This window comes from Mauremys reevesii, linkage group 17 (assembly GCF_016161935.1).
Source record: "Mauremys reevesii isolate NIE-2019 linkage group 17, ASM1616193v1, whole genome shotgun sequence".
NCBI classification, from domain to species: Eukaryota; Metazoa; Chordata; order Testudines; family Geoemydidae; genus Mauremys; species Mauremys reevesii.
The window spans coordinates 9,512,739-9,533,911 of record NC_052639.1 but is presented as its reverse complement, the minus strand read 5'-3'; the positions used below and the strand labels follow the sequence as shown (position 1 = coordinate 9,533,911).

General features: G+C 50.5%; 1 pseudogene; it reads left to right on the top strand.

The window, feature by feature from the left end:
• Nucleotides 1-15,547: 15,547 nt before the first annotated feature.
• On the top strand, nt 15,548-20,836 carry LOC120384956 (annotated as a pseudogene).
• The last annotated feature ends 337 nt before the right edge of the window (nt 20,837-21,173 follow it).

Below are 21,173 nucleotides of genomic sequence, written 5' to 3'. Positions count from 1 at the left end.
GGTAGGAAGCCCAACACCCTCCCCATTGTGAGGAGCTGGATATGAAGGGAGGGGAATCTCCCCTAACCCTCACTGGTGGGTGCCCCCTTCATATCTCCCAGCAGCCGCTGGTTAGTCAGGTCAGGCTCCAGCACTGGGAGTCTGGTCAGTTTTCCTAGCCCCATGTAGGAGGATAATTTTCTGTTTCACAGATTGGGGTATTTCCACCTCCTAATCTCATGGGTCTGTTCCTAGAATCTAGGCCATTTATTAAACTCCCCCCAGCAGGAATGTTACAAGCTGTCCTCCTCCCTTCCCCACCTTGTGCATTTCCTGCCCTGCTCCAAACCAGACTGTGCAAATCTTCCCATCTCCGGTGTATTTGCTGTCCCTCTCCCTCCCGCAGGAACCCACCAGCAACCCCGATAATCCCTACCTGAACAGGCTCCTCTGCAGCCATTTCTCTCCCCTGTCCCATGGGAGGATGGGATGAGCTGGAGTGAAACATGGACGTCATTCTGCAGCCTGGGAGGGTGAGAAGGGCAGTTGTGGGGGTTACAGAACAGGCTTTAGTTAATGTCACAGGACGATTCCCCCAGGCCCTTTCCCTGCAGACAGACATCCTAGATTCTGCCATCCTGGGAAAATGCTCAATCTCTGTATTACAGTGTAGACCTGGCCCCTCCTGCCAGGCTAAGCCCACAGAGAGATTTTTAACCTTCCTTCTCCCTCCCCCAATCTCATAACTAAGTCTCTGAACACAAGGCTAGAAAAGAGCAGAACCAAAGGAGTCACTGTGGGGGATTCCCTCGACACTGACCCCGGGCAGTCACACCCCAGCAGGGGAATATGGAGTCAAGAACCAGCTTTTCCTCTGTCTGATCCTTTCTTGATCACTGGAAAGTGGTTCTGCCCAGGATGCTGCAATACATGTGTCTGGGTGGACTAGAGAGCTGGAAATCTCTCCCCCCCCCCTCATTTCTCCCATTGCCCCTTTCAGTCTCTCCTTCCCCTGACCTCTCTCCCTGCCCCCTCTGGCTGGGACAGTCCCATTCCTGGGGGCTTTGCTCTCCCATGGCTGGATTTGCTCCAGGCAATTGGTAATGGGAGGAGAGGCTGTTTGTGCAGAGTCACTTTCTTGCCAGTCCCCAGCACTTTCCCAGAGGACTTTCAGTTACCTGGAGTCTGTGGTACAATTGGTATTAACAGGGCCCAGGGCTGCCCAAGGGGCTAGGACCAGCTGGAGAAAGTCATACCCTGGGCCGGGCAGAGAAGCAGCTTTAATTAAGGTCACATCCCAGCACAGAGCCCCGCTGGGGGAGCAGCAGCTGCTAAGCCTGGTCTCCCAGATCACAATGGAGGCTGCAGCGTCTGACCCAGGAAGCTGAACCCCAATATCCTGGGCAGAGAGGGACAGAGCGTTTGAGCAGCTTCCCTCCTTTAGCTCTCTGGGGAGAGCAGCTAATGAGAGCCCCTCCTCACAGGGAGAACTGCTGATCTCATTTGCCCCACTGTCCATCCGGAGTCACTCCTTGTCTTTCCATGCAGTGACTCTGGATTAACAATGGTCTCAATGAAACCAGATTTCAGAATGAATGAGTCCAGAATGCTGTGGAAGAGACCATCGTGTGGCATTTCTAGCCCCCTTCCCACCTGCCGCACCCCCAAGATCTAGCGTAAGGACTCGGGGCACAAATTTTCCCAATGGAACTGGAAGGTCCTGGAGTTTTCAAGATGTTTGATAAGTGGCTAGAAAGTTATCATGGTGACTGGGCCTGGCTGGGGAATGCTGGGACGTGCTTGGAGTCAGGATTCTGGCACAAGCTGATCAGAGAGAAGGAGCATGGTTAGTAGCAGCCCCCAGAGCCTCCATCCAGGGCCCCCCAGACACCCCCAGTACCCAGAGCCCAGACCCTGCAGCCAGAGTCCCTGGGACCCAACCCCCAAAATCCCTGACCAGGGACTCCAGATACCCCTCAGCACCCCACTGGCCAGAGAACCCACCAGACCATCACTGGCAGGCTGGGAATCCTAAAGGTTCCCCCCACCAAGAGCCCCCAACAGTCAGGGACGACCCCCCCAGGGGACCCCTCACTGGGAATTCAGTCCCTCACTGCCTGCCCAGGATTCCCCGCCTGCCTGCCTAGGACCCCACCTGCCCTCCAGCAGGACCTGCCAGGCCGTTTGCCTGGGACCCCCTGATGCTTTACAATGGGACCCCTCCCTCTGCTTGCCTGGCATCCCAACTAGCGCCTGGGACTCCCCCACCCAGTTCTGTGCATTGGGCACGACCGAGCCCCTGGCACAGCACCAGGCTCCCTCCAGCCCCCTGCCCTGCCTCCCCAAGAGACGCCCACCCTCACTGTTCTGCACCAACAAGTCCCCAGTGATACCCACCTCCAGGACCCACAGCCTCAGGGCTGGGCACATCAGAACCCACCCCCCCAAACCTCCAGAACCCACCAATTTGATTAGGGTACCCCCCTGCCCAGTCACCCAGAGGCCACCTCCTCCCACAATGCCCCTTCAGCTCGAGCTGCAATCTCCCCACACAGACACCCCATCCCCTACCCCAGCAACAGTGTTACCTCACTGTGTCTGCTAAGTGGATAGAAAGTTATCACTGCCTCCTGCTGGCCAGTCACACGGGCAGAGGGATCCCTGGGCGGTGCTGCTTTAACAGGAGAATGGAAGGCCTGGCGGGCAAGAAAGGTCCATGCCCTGTCACTAGCTACATCTTCACACTGCGGGAAGCAACGCCTCCCAGAGACCATTTGTCATGGGCTTTGGGATACTGCTGGACCCACGCTGCACTCAGAGTGACCTCCTCACCCAGTGCCAGCTGGAGAAAAGACAAGGGTCCAACCGACTCTCCTGTTACCAGCTGGGAACCACTGATCCCCCAAACAGGGGGAGGCCTCTGGGTTTGATGGGTATTAAATCCGTTTAGAGAGGAAAGTGGAAAATCAGAGAGATTTTATATCAGTTGTTGATATGAGGTAAAATCTGAGTGTTTCACATCAATATCTGATAACTGAATAGAGAGAAAATGGGAACATTTGCCAATATTTTATATCCATGTTCAGGAATCTGAGAAAAGGTGTAAATTTGAGATTTTCTTAGTATTTTATAATTAGAGAGACAGGGAAAAATCTCAGGCCATAGTCATTTAGAAATAGACAATTAGAGAAAAAGTGGGGCTTAGGATAATTTTTATTAATATTTGAGATTTGCAGAGAATATGTGTCAGAAACTACGCAATTAATAACATGAGAGAGGGGAGGGATAGCTCAGTGGTTTGAGCATTGGCCTGCTAAACCCGGGGTTGTGAGTTCAATTCTTGAGGGGGCCATTTAGGAATCTGGGGCAAAAATTGGTCCTGCAAGTGAAGGTGGCGGGGGGGGTAAAGGAAGGGGGGAGCAGCAGGTGACTGGCAACTGAGGCCTGGGGGAAACAGTGTTGGTAGTTTGGGGTCAGTGGGTGGGATTGAGAAACCCTGATATTCTATGACCACCACCAAGATCAGAGGGGATTTTATATTACTGTTAAATAACTAGAGGGAAAAGGGGGGCTGTTGGACTGGATTTTATATTACTATCCAATACATATACAGAAAGTGATGGCTCCCCCCCACCATTCCCACAGGCAGCAGGGAGCCCTGGGAGGAGCTGCTTTAAGAGGGCAAAGGGAGGGGGAGCTGGCAGGTCCCTGGATGAGGGAAGGGGCAGCAGTGGGGATGGGCAGGTGGCGGTGGTGGGAGCTGGGGGCAGTAACGGGGATCGGGACCCCGGGGTCCGGGCAGCCCCCACGGGGGACACGGGCCCCTCCCGTCCCCGGCAGCGACCCGGCAACCCACCCCCCCCCCCCCCGCCAGGGGCAGACACGTGCGGGGGACTGACCCAGGGGGACACTGTCCCACCCGGCCAAGGACAAATCGCGGCAGGTAAAACGGGGAGAGACCGGGGACAGGGGAGCCGAGAGAGCGGATCGGGGGGGGGGGCGAATCTCCCCGGATGTTACAGCCCGAGCGAGACCCCGAGAGAGAAACGGGGCAGAACCGGAGAGACTCTGTGCCGGCGGGGGGGCGAGAGGCGCCAACAGGGACAGGAGCCAATTAACTCCCCCCCCCCGCGTCCCACCGACCCTCCCCACAACTCCGGCTTCTCCCCGGGCTCCGTCCCCATCCCAGCGGGGGCGGATCCTCCTGCGGCTCCCGGGGCCGAGGCGGCTCCGAGGCTTCTCCCAGGTTCCCCGGGGCAGAGTCACGTGCCCGCCCCTCCCCGGGGTCTCTCACTCACCGGCTCGCACAGAAGCGACAGCAGCAGCAGCTTTATTCTCCCGCCCCCAGCGGGGCTCGCACGGAGCATGCGCAGTTTCAGCTCCCTTACCTGGGCAGGGGAGGGCGGACGCGGCCCCGGGGCAGGCTGGGAGATGTAGTTCCGGGCTCTCATTGGAGCGGAAGTGACGTCGGCCAGGGAGGCGGAGCCGGAGCGCGGACGCGTCTGGGTCGCTGCGGTTCTGCCTGGCTCGTGCGGAGCCGTTGGAGCCTCTCTCGGGCCGGAGAAGGTTTGTGCCTCTGGGGCTCTGGGCATGCGCAGATCGTGGCGGGAGAGACCTTCATTAACCCCCTCGTGCCCGGCCCGGGCTCTGCCCCCGCTGCGGAGCTGCAGCCTCCAGGGGCCGGAGCGAGGCCGAGCGGGGGGTTCCGGGGGGGCTGGGAAAGGGCGGGGGAAGTGTCGGTGCAGCCCGGACATGGCCGGGAGCCAGTGACCCCGAGGAGCGAAAGGGGGCTGAGACCCCTCGGATTTACCGCTCCCCCCCCGTGGGGACCCCCCGCCCCGCCCCCTTTCTCCCTAGAGCCACGAGCAGCCCCCAGGGTGACCCCCCTCCCCCCACCCCTGAGAAGTTCCCTGCCCCCCCCCGATTGTGCCCCATTTTCTCTCCTCTTCGCCAGTGTCCAGCTCTCCCTGGGGCTGGGGGGGCTCTGGGGGTGTCTGGGCCCTGGCCAGGGGCTCTGGGGACTGGGGGCCAGGGAAGATCTGGCAGGACCGGGGCTGGGGGTGTGGGGGGGTCTGGGGCCCTGGCTGTGGGGTCTGGGCACTGGGGGGGGTCTGGGCCCCGGGCCAGGGGCTCTGGGGGCCAGGGAAGATCTGGCAGGACCCTGGCTGGGGGTGTCTGGGGCCCCGGCTGTGGGGTCTGGGCACTGGGGGGTGTCTGGGGCCCCGGCTGTGGGGTCTGGGCACTGGGGTGTCTGGGGCCCGGCTGTGGGGTCTGGGCACTGGGGGTGTCTGGGGCCCCTGGCCAGGGGCTCTGGGGACTGGGGGCCAGGGAAGATCTGGCAGGACCCTGGCTGGGGCTGTGGGGTGTCTGGGGCCCGGCTGTGGGGTCTGGGCACTGGGGGTGTCTGGGGCTGGCCAGGGGCTCTGGGGACTGGGAGCCAGGGACGATCTGGCAGGACCCTGGCTGGGGCTGTGGGGGTGTCTGGGACCCCGGCCAGGGGCTCTGGGGACTGGGGGCCAGGGAAGATCTGGCAGGACCCTGGCTGGGGCTGTGGGGGTGTCTGGGGCCCCGGCTGTGGGGTCTGGGCACTGGGGGGTGTCTGGGGCCCTGGCCAGGGGCTCTGGGGACTGGGGGCCAGGGAAGATCTGGCAGGTCCCTGGCTGGGGCTCTGGGGGTGTCTGGGCCCCGGCTGTGGGGTCTGGGCACTGGGGGGTGTCTGGGGGCTGCTACTAACCCTGATCCTGCTCCCGGATCAGTTTGTGCCACAATCCTGGCTCCAAGCGCGGCCAGGCAGCCCCCAGCCAGGCCCCCTCACCCTGGTAACTTTCTATCCACTTACCAAACACTGTCAGGTGAAATCACAGATTTCTCTTTTCTCCCCTCTTGAAAACTGCAGGAACTTCTGGTCCCGCAGGGAATATTCATGCCCCCCCCCAGTCCTTGTCCTAGATCCGGGGGGTGCGGCAGGTGGGAAGGGGATCAGCACTGCCATACGATGGTCTCTTCCACAGCGTTCTGGACTCCTTCTTTCTGAAATCTGGTTTCATTGAGACCATTGTTAATCCAGAGTCACTGCATGGAAAGACAAGGAGTGACTCCGGATGGACAGTGGGGTGACTGAGATCAGCAGTTCTCCCTGTGAGGAGGGGCTCTCATTAGCTGCTCTCCCCAGAGAGCTAAAGGAGGGAAGCGGCTCAAACGCTCTGTCCCTCTCTGCCCGGGATATTGCGGTTCAGCTTCCTGGGTCAGACGCTGCAGCCTCCATCGTGATCTGGGAGACCAGGCTTAGCAGCCGCTGCTCACAGCGGGGCTCTGTGCTGGGATGTGAACTTAATTAAAGCTTTTTTCTCTGCCCGGCCCAGGGGATGACTTTCTGCAGCTGGTACTAGCCCCTTGGGGCAGCCCTGGGCCCTGTTAATACAAATTCTACCACAGACTCCAGGTAACTGAAAGACCTCTGAGAAAGTGCTGGGGACTAGCAAGAAAGTGACTCTGCACAAACAGCCTCTCCTCCCATTAGCAATTGCCAGGAGCAAATCCAGCCATGGGAGAGCAAAGCCCCCAGGAATGGGACTGTCCCAGCCAGAGGGGGCAGGGAGAGAGGTCAGGGGAAGGAGAGACTGAAAGGGGCAGTGGGAGAAATGAGTGGAGGGAGAGATTTTCAGCTCTCTAGTCCACCCAGACACATGTATTGCAGCATCCCTGGGCAGAACCACTTTCCAGTGATCAAGAAAAGGATCAGACAGAGGAAAAGCTGGTTCTTGACTCCATATTCCCCCTGCTGGGGTGTGACTGCCGGGGGGTCAGTGTCCGAGGGAATCCCCCACAGTGACTCCTTTGGTTCTGCTCTTTTCTAGCCTTGTGTTCAGAGACTTAGTTATGAGATTGGGGGAGGGAGAAGGGAGGTTAAAAATCTCTCTGTGGGCTTAGCCCGGCAGGAGGGGCCAGGTCTACACTGTAATAAAGAGATCAAGCATGTTCCCAGCATGGCGGAGTCTACGATGTCTGTCTGCAGGGAAGGGGCCTGGGGGAATCGTGATGTGAAATTAACTAAAGCCTGTTCTGAAACCTCCACAACTGCCCTTCTCGCCTGCCAGGGCTGCAGAACGACGTCCATGTTTTTCTCCAGCTCATCCCATCCTCCCATGACACAGGGAAGAGAAATGGCTGCAGTGGAGCCAGCTCAGGTAGGGATTATTTTTTTGAGGGGGGGTTGGTGTGTTCCTACAGGAGAGAGAGGGACAGCAAATACAGTGGAGTTGGGAAGGTTTGCACAGTCTGGTTTGGAGGTTGGCGCGGGGCAGGAAATGCACAGGGTGGAGAAAGGGAGGAGGACAGGGTGTGACAAACCTGCTGGGAGTTGTTTTATAAGTGGCCTAGATTCTAGGAACAGACCCATGAGGTTCGGAGGTAGAAATGCTCTAGTTTGTGAAGCAGAAAATAACCCACGTGAATGGGGCTGGGAAAACTGACCAGACTCATAGTGCTGGACCCTGACCTGACTAACCAGTGGCTGCTGTGAGATATGAAGGGGGCACCCACCAGTGAGGGTTAGGGGAGATTCCCCTCCCTTCATATCCAGCTCCTCACAATGAGGAGGGTGTTGGGCTTCCTACCAGGGAGCTCTCCCTGGTCCCTGCTAGGGCCTCCCTCTCCTCTATCAGTCTGTGGCTAGTAGGTATGTGATGGATCTGCTGGGAGAGATAAGGGGCTCTCTTTGTCCCCTTACTCTGTTGTTTCCGGGATGCTCTGAGCTGGGTGGGGGTGGGACTTTGTTGACTGCAATCCACCCAGGGCTTCCCTTTGATAGGCTTCTCTCCCCACAAATAGTGGGGCTGTGAATGGGGCAGCAGGTATTGAGTGTTGGACTCTTGCTCTTTCAGGGGCCGGTGACCTTCGAGGAGGTGGCTGTGTATTTCACCAGGGAAGAGTGGGCTCTGCTGGACCCCACTCAGAGAGCCCTCTACTGGGATGTCATGCAGGAGAACTATGAGAATGTGACCTCACTGGGTAAGGGTTACTGTCCCCTTGGTTCTTGGAAGGGGAAATGGAGAGAGAAGGTTTACGCCAGCCCCACAATGCCACCTCTACTCTGCCCTGTTTCAGCATCACCCCAATATGCCAGTGACACACACACTACCAGAGACCCTCCCCTGCTGCAGAACACTTTGGGAACAGAGCACAGGAGCCATATCGCACAGTGTCAGATATCTCCTGTTTACTCAAGTAAAACTGAGGGTTAAGTGCAGCATAATGAACAGAAGCTTCCTAGGGGTCACCAGATGAAATTAATAGGCAGCAGGTTTAAAGAAAATGAAAGGAAGGTCTTCTTCACGCAGCGCACAGCCAACTTGTGGAACTCCTTACCTGAGGAGGTTGTGAAGGCTAGGACTATAACAGCGTTTAAAAGAGAACTGGATAAATTCATGGTGGTTAAGTCCATCAATAGCTATTAGCCAGGATGGGTAAGGAATGGGATCCCTAGCTTCTGTTTGTCAGAGGATGGAGATGGATGGCAGGAGAGAGATCACTTGATCATTGCCTGTTAGGTTCACTCCCTCTGGGGCACCTGGCATTGGCCACTGTCGGTAGACAGGATACTGGGCTAGATGGACCTTTGTATCTGACCCGGTACGGCCGTTCTTATGTCACGTATGTATGTGTGCATTCGGTGCAAGGAGCTCCTGGCCCTCAGAGACCGTGTGGAGGCTTTGGAGCCCAGGGTGTTGGAACTGGAGGAGCTAAGGGAGGCAGAGAAGTATGTTGATGAGGCTTTCCGGGACACTATAGAATTGTCCCAACTCCGGTCAGACAGCCCCCGCACTGTTGAGGAGGATGGAAGGCCCAGGGAATGAGAGCAGTCAACGGGAGCAGAGGGAAAGCTTCTCATAGTTGGGACCCTCCTTCCAGATAGTGGTGGGGTAACCTCTTGCACTGAGGTTACCTCACCGTGGGAGGGAACTCCACTCATTATGAAAAGGCAGATGTTAGTAATGGGAGATTCGATCATTAGAAACAAGGATATCTGGGTTTGGATGACCGGGAGAGCCGTATGGTGACTTGCCTGCCTGGTGCATAGGTTGTGGATTTCTCGAGGCATCTAGATAGATTTATGTGTAGTGCTGGGGAGGAGCCAGTGGTCATGGTACATGTAGATACCAATGACATAGGGAAGGGTAGGAGAGATGTCCTGGAGGCCAAATTTAATCTGCTAGGAAAGAGACTGAAATCCAGGACCTCTATGGTCGCATTCTCAGAAATGCTCCCAGTTCCACGCGCAGGGCCAGGTAGGCAGGAAGAGCTTCGGAGTCTCAATGCGTGGATGAGATAATGATGTAGAGAGAGGGGGTTTAGATTTATTAGGAACTGGGGAAACTTTGGGGATGGGGCAGCCTATACAGGAAGGATGGGCTCCACCTAAACCAAAGTGGATCCAGACTGCTGGCACTTAACATTAAAAAGGTTGCAGAGCAGTTTTTAAACTTGGAGATGGGGGGAAAGCCAATGGCTGCAGAGTAGCACGTGGATCGACAGAGACTTCTCTTAGAGGAGAGTGTAGTGATAGAGATTTTTCTAGTTTTAGTCAGGAAGAGAGGGTGGAAGAGGATAAAGTAGGGGCCAGATCAGACGAGAAGCATTCACACACAAAAGAATCTGACACATCAGAAGAGGGCAGACAAATAAACAGTGACAAGTTTTTAAAGTGCGTGTACACAAATTCTAGAAGTGTAAATAATAAGATGGGTGAATTAGAGTGCCTCGTGTTAAAAGAGGATATTGACATAATAGGCATCACAGAAACCTGGTGGAGTGAGGATAATCAATGGGACACAATCATTCCAGGGTACAAAATACATCTGAAGGTCAGAGCAGGTCATACTCGGGGGGTGGGGAGGGGAGTGGCACTATATGTTAAAGAAAATGTAGACTCAAATGAAGTAAAAATCTTAAATGAAACTGCATGTTCCATAGAATTTCTATGGATAGTAATTCCATGCTCTAATAAGAATATAACAATAGGGATCTATTATCGACCTCCTGTCAAAGACAGTGATAGTGAGGGTGAAATGCGAAGGGAGATTAGAGAGGCTAACAAAATAAAGAACTCCATAATAGTGGGAGATTTCAATTATCCCCATATTGACTGGGTACATGTCACTTCAGGACAAAATGCAGAGACAAAATTTCTCGATACTTTAAATGACTGTTTCTTAGAGCAGCTGGTACAAGAGCCTGCAAGGGGAGAAGCAACTCTCCATTTAGTCCTGAGTGGAGTGCAGGATCTTGTCCAAGAGGTAACTATAACAGGACCGCTTGGAAATAGTGATCATAATATAACAAAATTTAACATTCCTGTGGTGGGAAGAACAGCTCAACACTGTGGCATTTAATTTCAGAAAGGGGAATTATGCAAAAATGAGGGGCTAGTTAAACAGAAATTAAAAGATACAGTGACTAGAGTGAAATCCCTGCAAGCTGAATAGACGCTTTTCAAAGACACAATATTAGAGGCCCAACTTAAATGTATACCCCAAATTAAAAAGCACAGCAAAAGAACTAAGAAGAGCCACTGTGGCTTGGCTTAACCATGTAAAAGAAGCAGTGAGAGATAAAAAGGCATCTTTTAAAAAGTGGAAGTCAAATCCTAGTGAGGTGTATATAGAAGGGAGCATAAGCACCGCCAAATTAAGTGTAAAAATGTAATAAGAAAAGCCAAAAAGGAGTTTGAGGACCAGCTAGCCAAAAACTCAGAAGGCAATAACAAAATGTTTTTTAATTACATCAAAAGCAGGAAGCTGCTAAACAACCAGTGGGGCCCCTGGAGGATTGAGATACAAAAGGAGCCCTTAAAGACGATAAAGTCATTGCGGAGAAACTAAATGCATTCTTTGCTTCAGTCTTCATGGCTGAGGATGTTAGGGAGATTCCCAAACCTTTTGTGGGTGACAAATCTGAGGAATTGCCACAGATTGAAGTGTCACTAGAGGAGGTTTTGTAACTAATTGATAAGCTTAACTGTAACAAGTCACCAGAACCAGATAGTATTTACCGATGAGTTCTGAAGGAACTCAAATGTGAAATTGGGGAACTATGAGCTATGGTTTGTAACCTGTCCTTTAAATCAGCTTCTGTACCCAATGACTGGAAGATTGCTAATGTAACGCCAATATTTAAAAAGGGCTCTAGAGGTGATCCTGGCAAATACAGACCGGTAAGTCTAATGTCTGTGCCAGGCAAATGAGTTGAAACAATAGTAAAGAATAAAATTGTCAGGCACATAGAAGAACAAAAATTGTTGGGCAAAAGTCAACATAGTTTCTGTAAAGGGAAATCATGTCTTACTAGTCTGTTAGAGTTCTTTGAAGGTGTCAACAAACGTGGACAAGGAGGATCCAGTGGACATAATGTACTTAGATTTCCAGAAAGCCTTTGACGAGGTCTCTCACCAAAGGCTCTTACATAAATGAAGTTATCATGGGATAAGAGGGAAGATCTTTTCATGGATTGAGAACTAGTTAAAAGACGGAACAAAGGGTAGGAATAAATGGTAAATTTTCAGAATGAAGAGGAGTAACTAGTGGTGTTCCCCAAGGGTCAGTCCTAGGACCAATCCTATTCAACTTATTCATAAATGATCTGGAGAAAGGGGTAAACAGTGAGGTGGCAAAGTTTGCAGATGTTACTAAACTGCTCAAGATAATTAAGACCAAAGCAGACTGTGAAGAACTTCAAAAAGATCTCACAAAACTAAGTGATTTGGCAACAAAATGGCAAATGAAATTTAACATGGATAAATGTAAAGTAATGCACATTGGAAAAAATGACCCCAACTATACATACAATATGATGGGGGCAAATTTAGCTACAGCTGATCAGGAAAAAGATCTTTTTGTCATTGTGGATAGTTCTCTGAAGACATCCAGCAGTGTGCAGCGGAAGTCAAAAAAAGCAAACAGGATGTCAGAAATTATTTAAAAAGGGATAGACAATAATACAGAGAATATCTTATTGCCCTTATATAAATCCATGGAAATAACTAATTTAGAGCCCATCATTTTATATGTATATTTGGGATTGTGTTTTCCAGTGGGCTGCACTATGTGTTATCCTGACATTTAGTAGTGCTGAGATCCTGCATTCAGTAATATCCCTGCCCTTCCTCTCCCCTATCTCCACTGAGCCCCACGCTTATGTTTCCAGCTTCCCCAGGACTCTCTCTTTGTCTCTGCACCTGTCTGTCAGCAAGAAGCAGAGCCAGGGAGACTTGCCCTCTCTCTGGAGACTTCGATTTCTGGGACATGGATTTACTTTCTATGTGTTTTAGGAGACTTTGAAATTGAGTGTCTGTGACATTAAGCACAGTACAATCTGGACTGTTGAACAGCTGTGTCCCCTCAGTTCCCCAGGCTGGGGTGCCTTTTACACTGCTCTACTGTGAGAGCAGCCACTCCTGGGCAGGTAACTCACAGTCTCCAGCATGTAACTCGCTCCCAGCTACACAGTTTTGAGTGCTGCTAGTCAGCAACTCCCGAATTACAGTACCCCACAGGAGAACCCCAGAAAATTCTCTGCTCCCAGACATCCCCCAGAAATGTGCATCTTGTCCTGTCCGGCACACTCCTGAACAGTGGGAGCTCATATGAAATCTGTTATTTCATCAATGGAAAATGACATGCACCAGCCTTGTTATTCCAAATGGAGTTTCCAACACACTTTAATCCAACCACACTGGTTAGATAAAACAATAAACCAAGATTGTTAACTACTGGAAAAAAATTTTTTTTCCAGTGACTACAAGTAACGAGGCATAAAAGTCAGAATTCTTTACGAAAGAAGTGGAAGATAAAACACAAACTAACAATAGGGAAGATTGGCTATGGCCCTGGAGGTTTTTCGCCTTCCTCCGAAGCATGGGGCAGGGTTCACTTGCTAAGGAGTGGGTGGATCGGCTTATGTGGCCTGCATCTTGCAGGAGGTCAGACTAGATGATCACAATGGTCCCTTCTGATCTTGAATTCTATGATTCTATGATTCTATGATCTAAGTTAACCAGCTAAAACGGATTTAAAACAAATGTTTCTCTCACCATCTGCTGAGACAGGCTGGTTTTCCTTTCAGCCGGGAATCCCTCTAACCTGCCCCTGCTGCCCACATTCAGTTCTTCAGGAGTTGTCATGAGCAGAGGGAAAGGGGGGAGAGAGAGAGAGAGTCTCATGCATTTTCCTCACCTCTCTTTATAATTCAGTCCTTTGTACTAGAAACAAATCCAGTTCTCAGCTGAGTCATGGTGACAGGCTCTCGTAGATATGACCTTCAAGTGGTCCCTGTGATGGAATGTAAATGTCTTCTTCACACCTTCCCTCTCCTGGAGAATGGCTATTTGACCAGCTGTTTGCCTTGCTGTCTCTGAGGAACTTAGGGTTAGGGTTGCAACTTTTTCAGTAACATCATGCCGTAAAATCTCATAACTTTACATACAGTGTTGCTACACATTTTAAGGAGGATTTTCAGTAGATTGTCTTTTCAAATGGTACCGAACAAGCCATACAGTGATAAATGAAGGGGGAGGGAAGGGATCTCCCTTTTATAAACACCCAGCCAGCCAGATTGCTGTAAAATCCTTGTTGGTGTGACTTCTCTGCCTGCTTTACCTGTAAAGGGTTAACAAGGCCATAGGTAAAAGAAAAGGAGTGGACACCTGACCAAAAGAGCCAATGGAAAGACTAGAACTTTCCCTTTGTCTGTTGTTCTCCGGAGAAGGCGACACGGAGTAGCAATGCTGTGTGTGGCTTGAAGCAGGTTTGAAAATTCATTTCCATCCCTAGAAGAAATGATTTGGACAGGGAAGTTTAGACAAACACAATCAGGTTTATATTTTTTATTTTGGCTTTTGGAGCTCCTCTGTGCTATCCCAGATGCTTTTGTTTGCTTCTAAGCTTTAAGCTGAACCCCCAGGAAAGCTATTTTGGGTGCTTACAACAATTGTTTCTTTTAAGATCTAGCAAAAGCCTAAGTTCCAGATTTATTGTTTTTCTTTTCAATTTTAATAAAATTTCTCTCTCTTAAGAACAGGGTTAGATTTTTGGTGTCCTTTGTTTTCTTTCTCAGCTCTTTCCCGGAGGGGAGGTGAAAGGGCTTGAGGGTGCCCCAGAGGGAAGAATTCTCAAATGCTCCTTCCTGGGTCCAAGGGTTTGGGTTTTTTTTGTATTTGGGTGGTGGCAGCATTTACCAAGCCAAGGTCAGAGAAAAGCTGTAACTTTGGGGGTTTAATACAAGCCTAGAGTTGCACAAATTCATTTTTAGAATCCTGGCGGGCCCCCACTTTCTGCACTCGGAGTGACAGAGTAGAGATTCAGCCCTGACACATACTATGAACAAAATTGATCATAATTTTCTAGAAGAGTGAACATAGGGGCACACACTTGCACAGTGTCTGTCTGTGTGTTCCCAACATATATGTGGGTATTTCAGTCCCTCACAAGCAAGGTGTTCGGCATCTTCAAACACCTGGGGAACCAGTCCTGGGAATTCACTGGTTTATTAAGTGACACTCTATGGAATTGAGAGACACTTTATATTATTATTATTTTATTATAAATACCAATATGATGAAATTGCAATGAATCGTGCTAGATATGCCATGTAAGGTATCAATGAAAATGTTATGATTTTCCAAGTTTGATAATCTTGTTTCTATCTTTATATTGTGAGTTATAGATATGTAGGGTATATCTGTATTCCAGACTTGTGTAGTGTTTCTGAGTGACACCCCCAGACATATTGGCATCAGCGCTGCCCAGCCTGTTCGATGGCCCATCCAGGGTCATCAGCTGTACAATGAGTCCATTGAAAAGATCAAGGGGAGACACCTCTTGAGTCAGCAAGACATGCAGGGGTATGCCTGTGTACTGAGACCTCCAAGGCTTTTCCATGCCATGTGCTGTGAAGCTTGTGTTTGGGACACAGGAAGTAGAAGACACATGGGGAAAGGAATATAAAGGTCAGCTGCATCATCTCCATTTTGTCTTCAGTCCCTCTTCCTACCTCTGGAGCAACTTCTCTACAAACTGAACCCTGGAACAAAGGACTGAATGATGTGGATGTGTACCAGAGAGCCTTTCAAGCCAGCAACTCACCAATACTGCTAAGAACCTGATATATAGATTTCTGAATGCATCTCATTGTTTTCCCATTTTAACAACTTCCTTTTTCTTTCCTTCTTTTATAATAAACCTTTAGTTTAGATGCTAAGGATTGGCTGGCATCATAGTATTCTGGGTAAGATCCAAACCTATACAGACCTGGTAATGTGGCTGACTCTGGGGTCAGAAGAACACTTTGTTTATGTGAGCAGAGTTTTTAAATAACCTCTCACTGTGCCGGACCTAGGTGCTGATTGGGAGTCAGAGAACTGGAATGCAGTAAGGGGGCCGTGTGATGTCTTTTTTCAGTTTCTCGATAACCCGTGTGGGGGATCAGAAGCACAGTTGGTGACTGATCAGTGAATTTAACTTCCGTGTTAACCACCAGTTTTAGGAGCATCTGCTCTCCCTTTTTTCAGCCTGCCATGATCTTGGCATTTTCAGTGTGGACTGCCCCAGGCACACCAGCTCACACTAAGCACTGAAGTTAAATTAATAATGTTTTTTATGACACAGTCATATGAAATCAACTGAACTCCTTTGTTTTCTTTCATCTGAGCAGGGTTTCCAGTTTCCAAACCTCATATAATCTCCCAGCTGGAACAAGGGGACGAGCCATGGGTCCCAGACCTCCAGGGTTCAGAGGAAAGAGAGATCCTGAGAGTTCCTTGCACAGGTGAGGAAAGATTAAACCAACTCAGAATCTGTAAGTGCCTGAAGGAAACATCTGGGATGCCCTACAAAGCCCTTGGAAGGTCTCTCAGTTCATTATTGTCCCTAGCAGGGGTCGTATCCTCAGGGTAAATATAGCTCATGGCTTCCTGTAGACCCTAGCAGACACCAGGCAATAGCTTCCTCCCTTCCCCCTGTGAATTTGGATGGGATGTGAAGGCCAAATTGATCCCCTCCTCTCTCCTGTTTAGGGAAGAGTTTGGGGGAGTTCAGTTCTTGTTTTTATTTGACCTCTCTCAAGCACTTGTTTTGGTTTGGCCTTCCCCTCTCTATCCCTGTTTGAGGTTTCTGTCTCTATCACAGCAGGTGACGCAATGGTGTGTGAGAAAGAGGAGCAGAATTCTCAGCAGGAAAATGTTGAGCAAGTGGCTAAACACAGAGGATTATCGCAAAGATCGAAAAGGAATGTGTTGAAGAGTCATAAGCAGGGAAAATCCTGTGAGATTCAGCACATACCAGAAAGAGAGCAAGGAAACCAGCCAGAGGAGAAAGTGGGTAAATTTATTTCCTGTCGGGGAACTCAGAAGAGCGTCAAGGAAACCACAACCCAACAGGAAATCCTGAGCGGAAAGAGGAAAAATACATGCACTGAGTGTGGAAAAACCTTCACTTACAGATCAAATCTTGTTGTTCATAAGAGACTCCACACAGGGGAGAGGCCCTATGAATGCAGTGAGTGCGGGAAAAGCTTCACGAGCAGCTCAGACCTTTCTAAACATCAGAGAATCCACACAGGGGAGAGGCCCTATGAATGCTGTGAGTGTGGGAAAAGCTTTATTACCAGCTCAGACCTTTCTAAACATCAGATAATCCACACAGAGAAGAGACCCTATGAATGCAGTGAGTGTGGGAAAACCTTCAATAGCAGCTCAAGCCTTTCTAAACATCAGAGAATCCACACAGGGAACAGGCCCTATGAATGCAGTGAGTGTGGGAAAACCTTCAATTGCAGCTCAGGCCTTTATCAACATTAGAGAATCCACACAGGGAAGAGGCCCTATGAATGCAGTGAGTGTGGAAAAAGCTTCACTCGCAGCTCAGGCCTCTGTGAACATCAGAGACTCCACACAGGGGAGAGGCCCTACGAATGCAGTGACTGTGGAAAAAGCTTCACTCAAAGATCAGCCCTTTCTGTTCATCAGAGAATCCACACAGGTGAGAGGCCCTATGAATGCAGTGACTGTGGAAAAAGCTTCATTCAAAGATCAGCCCTTTCTAAACATCAGCGAATCCACACACGGGAGAGGCCCTATGAATGCAGTGAGTGTGGGAAAACCTTCTCTTGGCAATCAGCCCATATTAGCCATCAGAGAATCTGCAAGGGAGATCAATGCCATAAAAACCTCTAGAGCAGGGGTTGGCAACCTTTCAGAAGCGGTGTGCCGAGTCTTCATTTATTCACTCTAATTTAAGGTTTCGCGTGCCGGTAATACATTTTGATGTTTTTTAGAAGGTCTCTCTCTACAAGTCTATATATTATATAACTAAACTAATGTTGTATTGTAAAATAAACAAGATTTTCAAAATGTTTAAGAAGCTTCATTTAAAATTAAATTAAAATGTTGATCTTATGCCACCGGCCCGCTCAGCCCGCTGCTGGTCTGGGGTTCTGTTCACCTAGGCCGGCAGTGGGCTGAGCGGGGCCTGCGGCCAGGACCCCAGCTGGGAAGGGTCTGGCAGCCAGAACCCCAGACCGGTAGCGGGCTGTGCGGCTCAGCCCACTGCCGCTCAGGGGTTCCATCCGCTGGCTCCTGCCAGCCGGGATCCCGGCTGCCAGACCTGCTCAGCCCGCTGCTGGTGTGGAGTCCCGGCCCTGCCCACATATAGTGGGTACCCTGGTTCTGGCCCATTCTCTTACCCTCTCTGCACTGAGCTGAGGGTGGAAGTGGACCGAGCACAGGGCTGGGGGTGAAGGGTCTGGCCAGGAGCTAGAATGAGGGAGGGGGCTCAGGGTTGGGGCAGGAGGTTTGGGTGTGGGGGCACTTACCTGGGGAGCTCCCATTTGTGTGAGGGGGGCAGGTGGGAATGTGTGCGGAGGGGTGCAGGAGCTCCCGTTTGGTCCGCCGGGTGAGGATGGGCGGGGTGCTGGGGAGGGGGGGAGGCGGGGGTCGTGGCGGGGTGAAGGCGTCAACAGGGGGCTGGGTGGTACAGGGCTCAGGGCAGGGGCCTGGGCGGGGTGTGGAGGGGGTTAGGGCTCCAGGCAGAAGGCTGGGTGACTGCCCCCCCAAACCCCATCCTCCCTGCTCCTTGTCCCTTCTACCCCCTCCTGGGACCCCACTCCCTATCTAAGCCTCTCTGCCCCATGTCCCCTGACTGCCCCTAGGACCCTACCCCTGCCTGTCCCCTGACTGCCCCAACCCTTATCCACACCCCCGCACCCAGACAGAACCCCCCAGACTCCCATGCCTATCCAACTGCTCCCCGCCCCCTGACAGGACCCCCAGAACTCTGGACCCATACAACCCCCCCAGCTCCTTGTTCTCTGACCCCCAGAAACCCCCGCCCTAACTGTGCTCCCAGGACCCTCCTTGCTCCCTGTTCCCTGACTGCCCTGTCTCCTATCCTTCCCCCACCCCCTAACCGACCCCGGGCCTCCCAAGCCCCATCCACCCCTGCTCCTGACTGCCCTCCAGAGACCCCCACCCCAACCACTCCCCATCCAACCCACCCTGCTTCCTGTCCCCTACACTATAGAAACCAGCTGCTATCAATTTTGGGGCCCTTTTCTAAGGCTTTCTCAGTAGCCGCTAAACCAGCTGATTTGCCTTTGAAGAACAGGGAAACAAAGGGCACCAAGAACTTATGTTTTTTGGATGAGCCAAGAAAAGGGAGCAGCATTGTCCCCCTCGGGCAGTCCCTGTTCAATTCCAGGTCAGAAAGCAAAACTCTTCTGCAAGAATATCCAAAAAATATTGTTTCACTTCATAAGTACAGTTGTGTGGCAATTAAATGATGACTCTAAAGTTTCATAAAAGCAAAGAACATTAAACAAAATAGTGTGGGAAATATGGATGTATCTGAGAAAATGGCTTGGAATGAAGGAAGACAAAAATTGATGGGTCGAGAGAACAGGCCCTGTTTCCCCCTGGTTTGGAGCTTCTCTCACAACTACTGGAATAGCAAAGCTAAGCAAATGGGGTTCTATTGTTGCACAGGAGATTGAAGTGAGGCCATTTTCTCCAGATAGAATTAAATGGTCATGTCAGGAGTGGGATTTGAAACCACATCTCTATGCAGAGACCAAAACATCCAAGAGATAGGGAAAAAAGAGTCTTAAAACTGGCACTTTAGACCAGTCCACCATCCTCCTGCTACAAAAAACATGACTTATCAACCCTAGTTTTCATTAATAATTGATGAACTCTTTAGGGAGGTCGAGGTGGCACATCTCTTTCAACTCCTAGAGACCTTCTACAGCACAGCTGATTTTTAGACACGCTCACCCGGACCTAAAGTTACACATTTCCTGGAGCTCCATGAGTTCTGTGGTGGTGTAATCTCCCTGCTCGCATTTTAAGTGAACAAAAGATGGGTGCTGGCATTCTGAGAAAGTAATGGTGAACCTCAAAATCCTGCCTGGGGGCCAGACAGTTAAGCAACCAGCACCCACAACCTCTACCATGATAGCATCCTGTCTGGGAACAACTCACTGATCAATAGCTGGGGTGTGAAATCCTCATTTCTGTGTTGTTCTATCACTGTAGTCCCCACTTTCCTATTGCTTGTCTGTATAATCTCTGTCTGGTGCTGTGATTCTTTCTGTCTGCTGTATAATTAATTTGTTGAGTGTAAACCAATTAAGGTGGTGGGCTATAATTGGTTAGATAGTCATGTTACACTATGTTAGGCTTGGTTAGTTACATTTCAGTAAAATGATTGGTTAGGGTATAGCTAAGCAGAACTCCAGTTTTACTATATAGTCTGCAGTCAGTCAGGAAGTAAGGAGGGGGAGGGGAGGGGATGGGGATGGGAAGGGGAATTATGTTTTGCTAAGGGGGGGAATAGGAACAGGGAATGGGAACAGGGACACAGGCAAGGCTCTGTGGTGTCAGAGCTGGGAAGGGGGACACTGAGGAAGGAAATTTGGAATCATTACTTGCTGGAAGTTTTCCCCAATAAACATTGAATTGTTTGCACCTTTGTGCTTTGTGCATTGCTGCTCTCTGGTCATGCGAGAAGGACCAGGGAATGGGAGGGTGATGGAATAAACCCTCTAACAAGTACGTCTACCATGGTGTGAAAACCCCCAGAACCGGTATAATTAAGCTGACCTAAGCCATGGTTAGCTAGTGCTAAATGAAAGGAAAGATTGTTCTGTGAATGTAGCTATTACAGGGATGGAAAACCCCTCCCCTCACTGTAGCAATGGTCTTCGCCACAGTGCTATAGCAGCATTTTAAGTGTAGACAGCCTCAGAGCAAGACCAGATCTGGCTCCAGTTTGGCTCTGTGGATGCTCAGGCGCTAAGACAACAGTAATGACAATATACTAATGCATCTCTAGCTGGCAGGATTTGAACCTGCGTGGAGAGACCCCAGTCAATTTCTAGTCCATTGCATTAACCAGGGGTAGTTGATTATTTTATCAAGAGCCAAATTTCTTGGTCAAGGTCTAGTCAATGTCTAGACACCAGAGAAAATAATAAGAAGAATATAGAAAGATTTTGCAGTCACTATGGGCATAACTATGACAATTGTTTCGTGTTTCACTCTATATATTTGGCACCACTGCCTTTCCCTTTAGTCTTGTAGTTTACCAAGGGTAAAACTAAACATCTCTTCAGATACCAGGGAGTGTTTATGTTCATTCCTGCGAGCTACACAGGGGTTTGATGTAGCTGCTTTCAATCCTCCAGCTCTGCCGGGACAAGTAACATTTCAGGCTGTCACTGAACTGAAGGAGGGAGATCATTTTTTGACAGGTTACGCCTCCTCTTAAAGGTGTTTGTGTGGCTGGCAGCCCTGGTACCAGGTGTCTCCTGAGGGAAGAAAGTTTCTGTGCAAAATACTAAAACTTTTAACAGAGAGGAGGGAAAGGCCATGGCCACATGATGGGGCCAGTATGTACCACAACATGGTTCTTTTATGTGGGATGACTCTGAACACTGACTGATCTCCACTCCCTTGGATTTGAAGAGATGTTTAGTTTTGCACTTGGGAACCTGTAAGGCTGAAGCAATGTTATGGATGGTGACACTACGATTGAAGGGTTATTTAATGTTGTAGAAATTGTTAAAAACACTGAGCTTCAACTGGAACTGCCTGTTGTTAAAGGCTGGTTTCCCCACGTCAGTTCCATAAGCTCTGCTAGAAACACCCT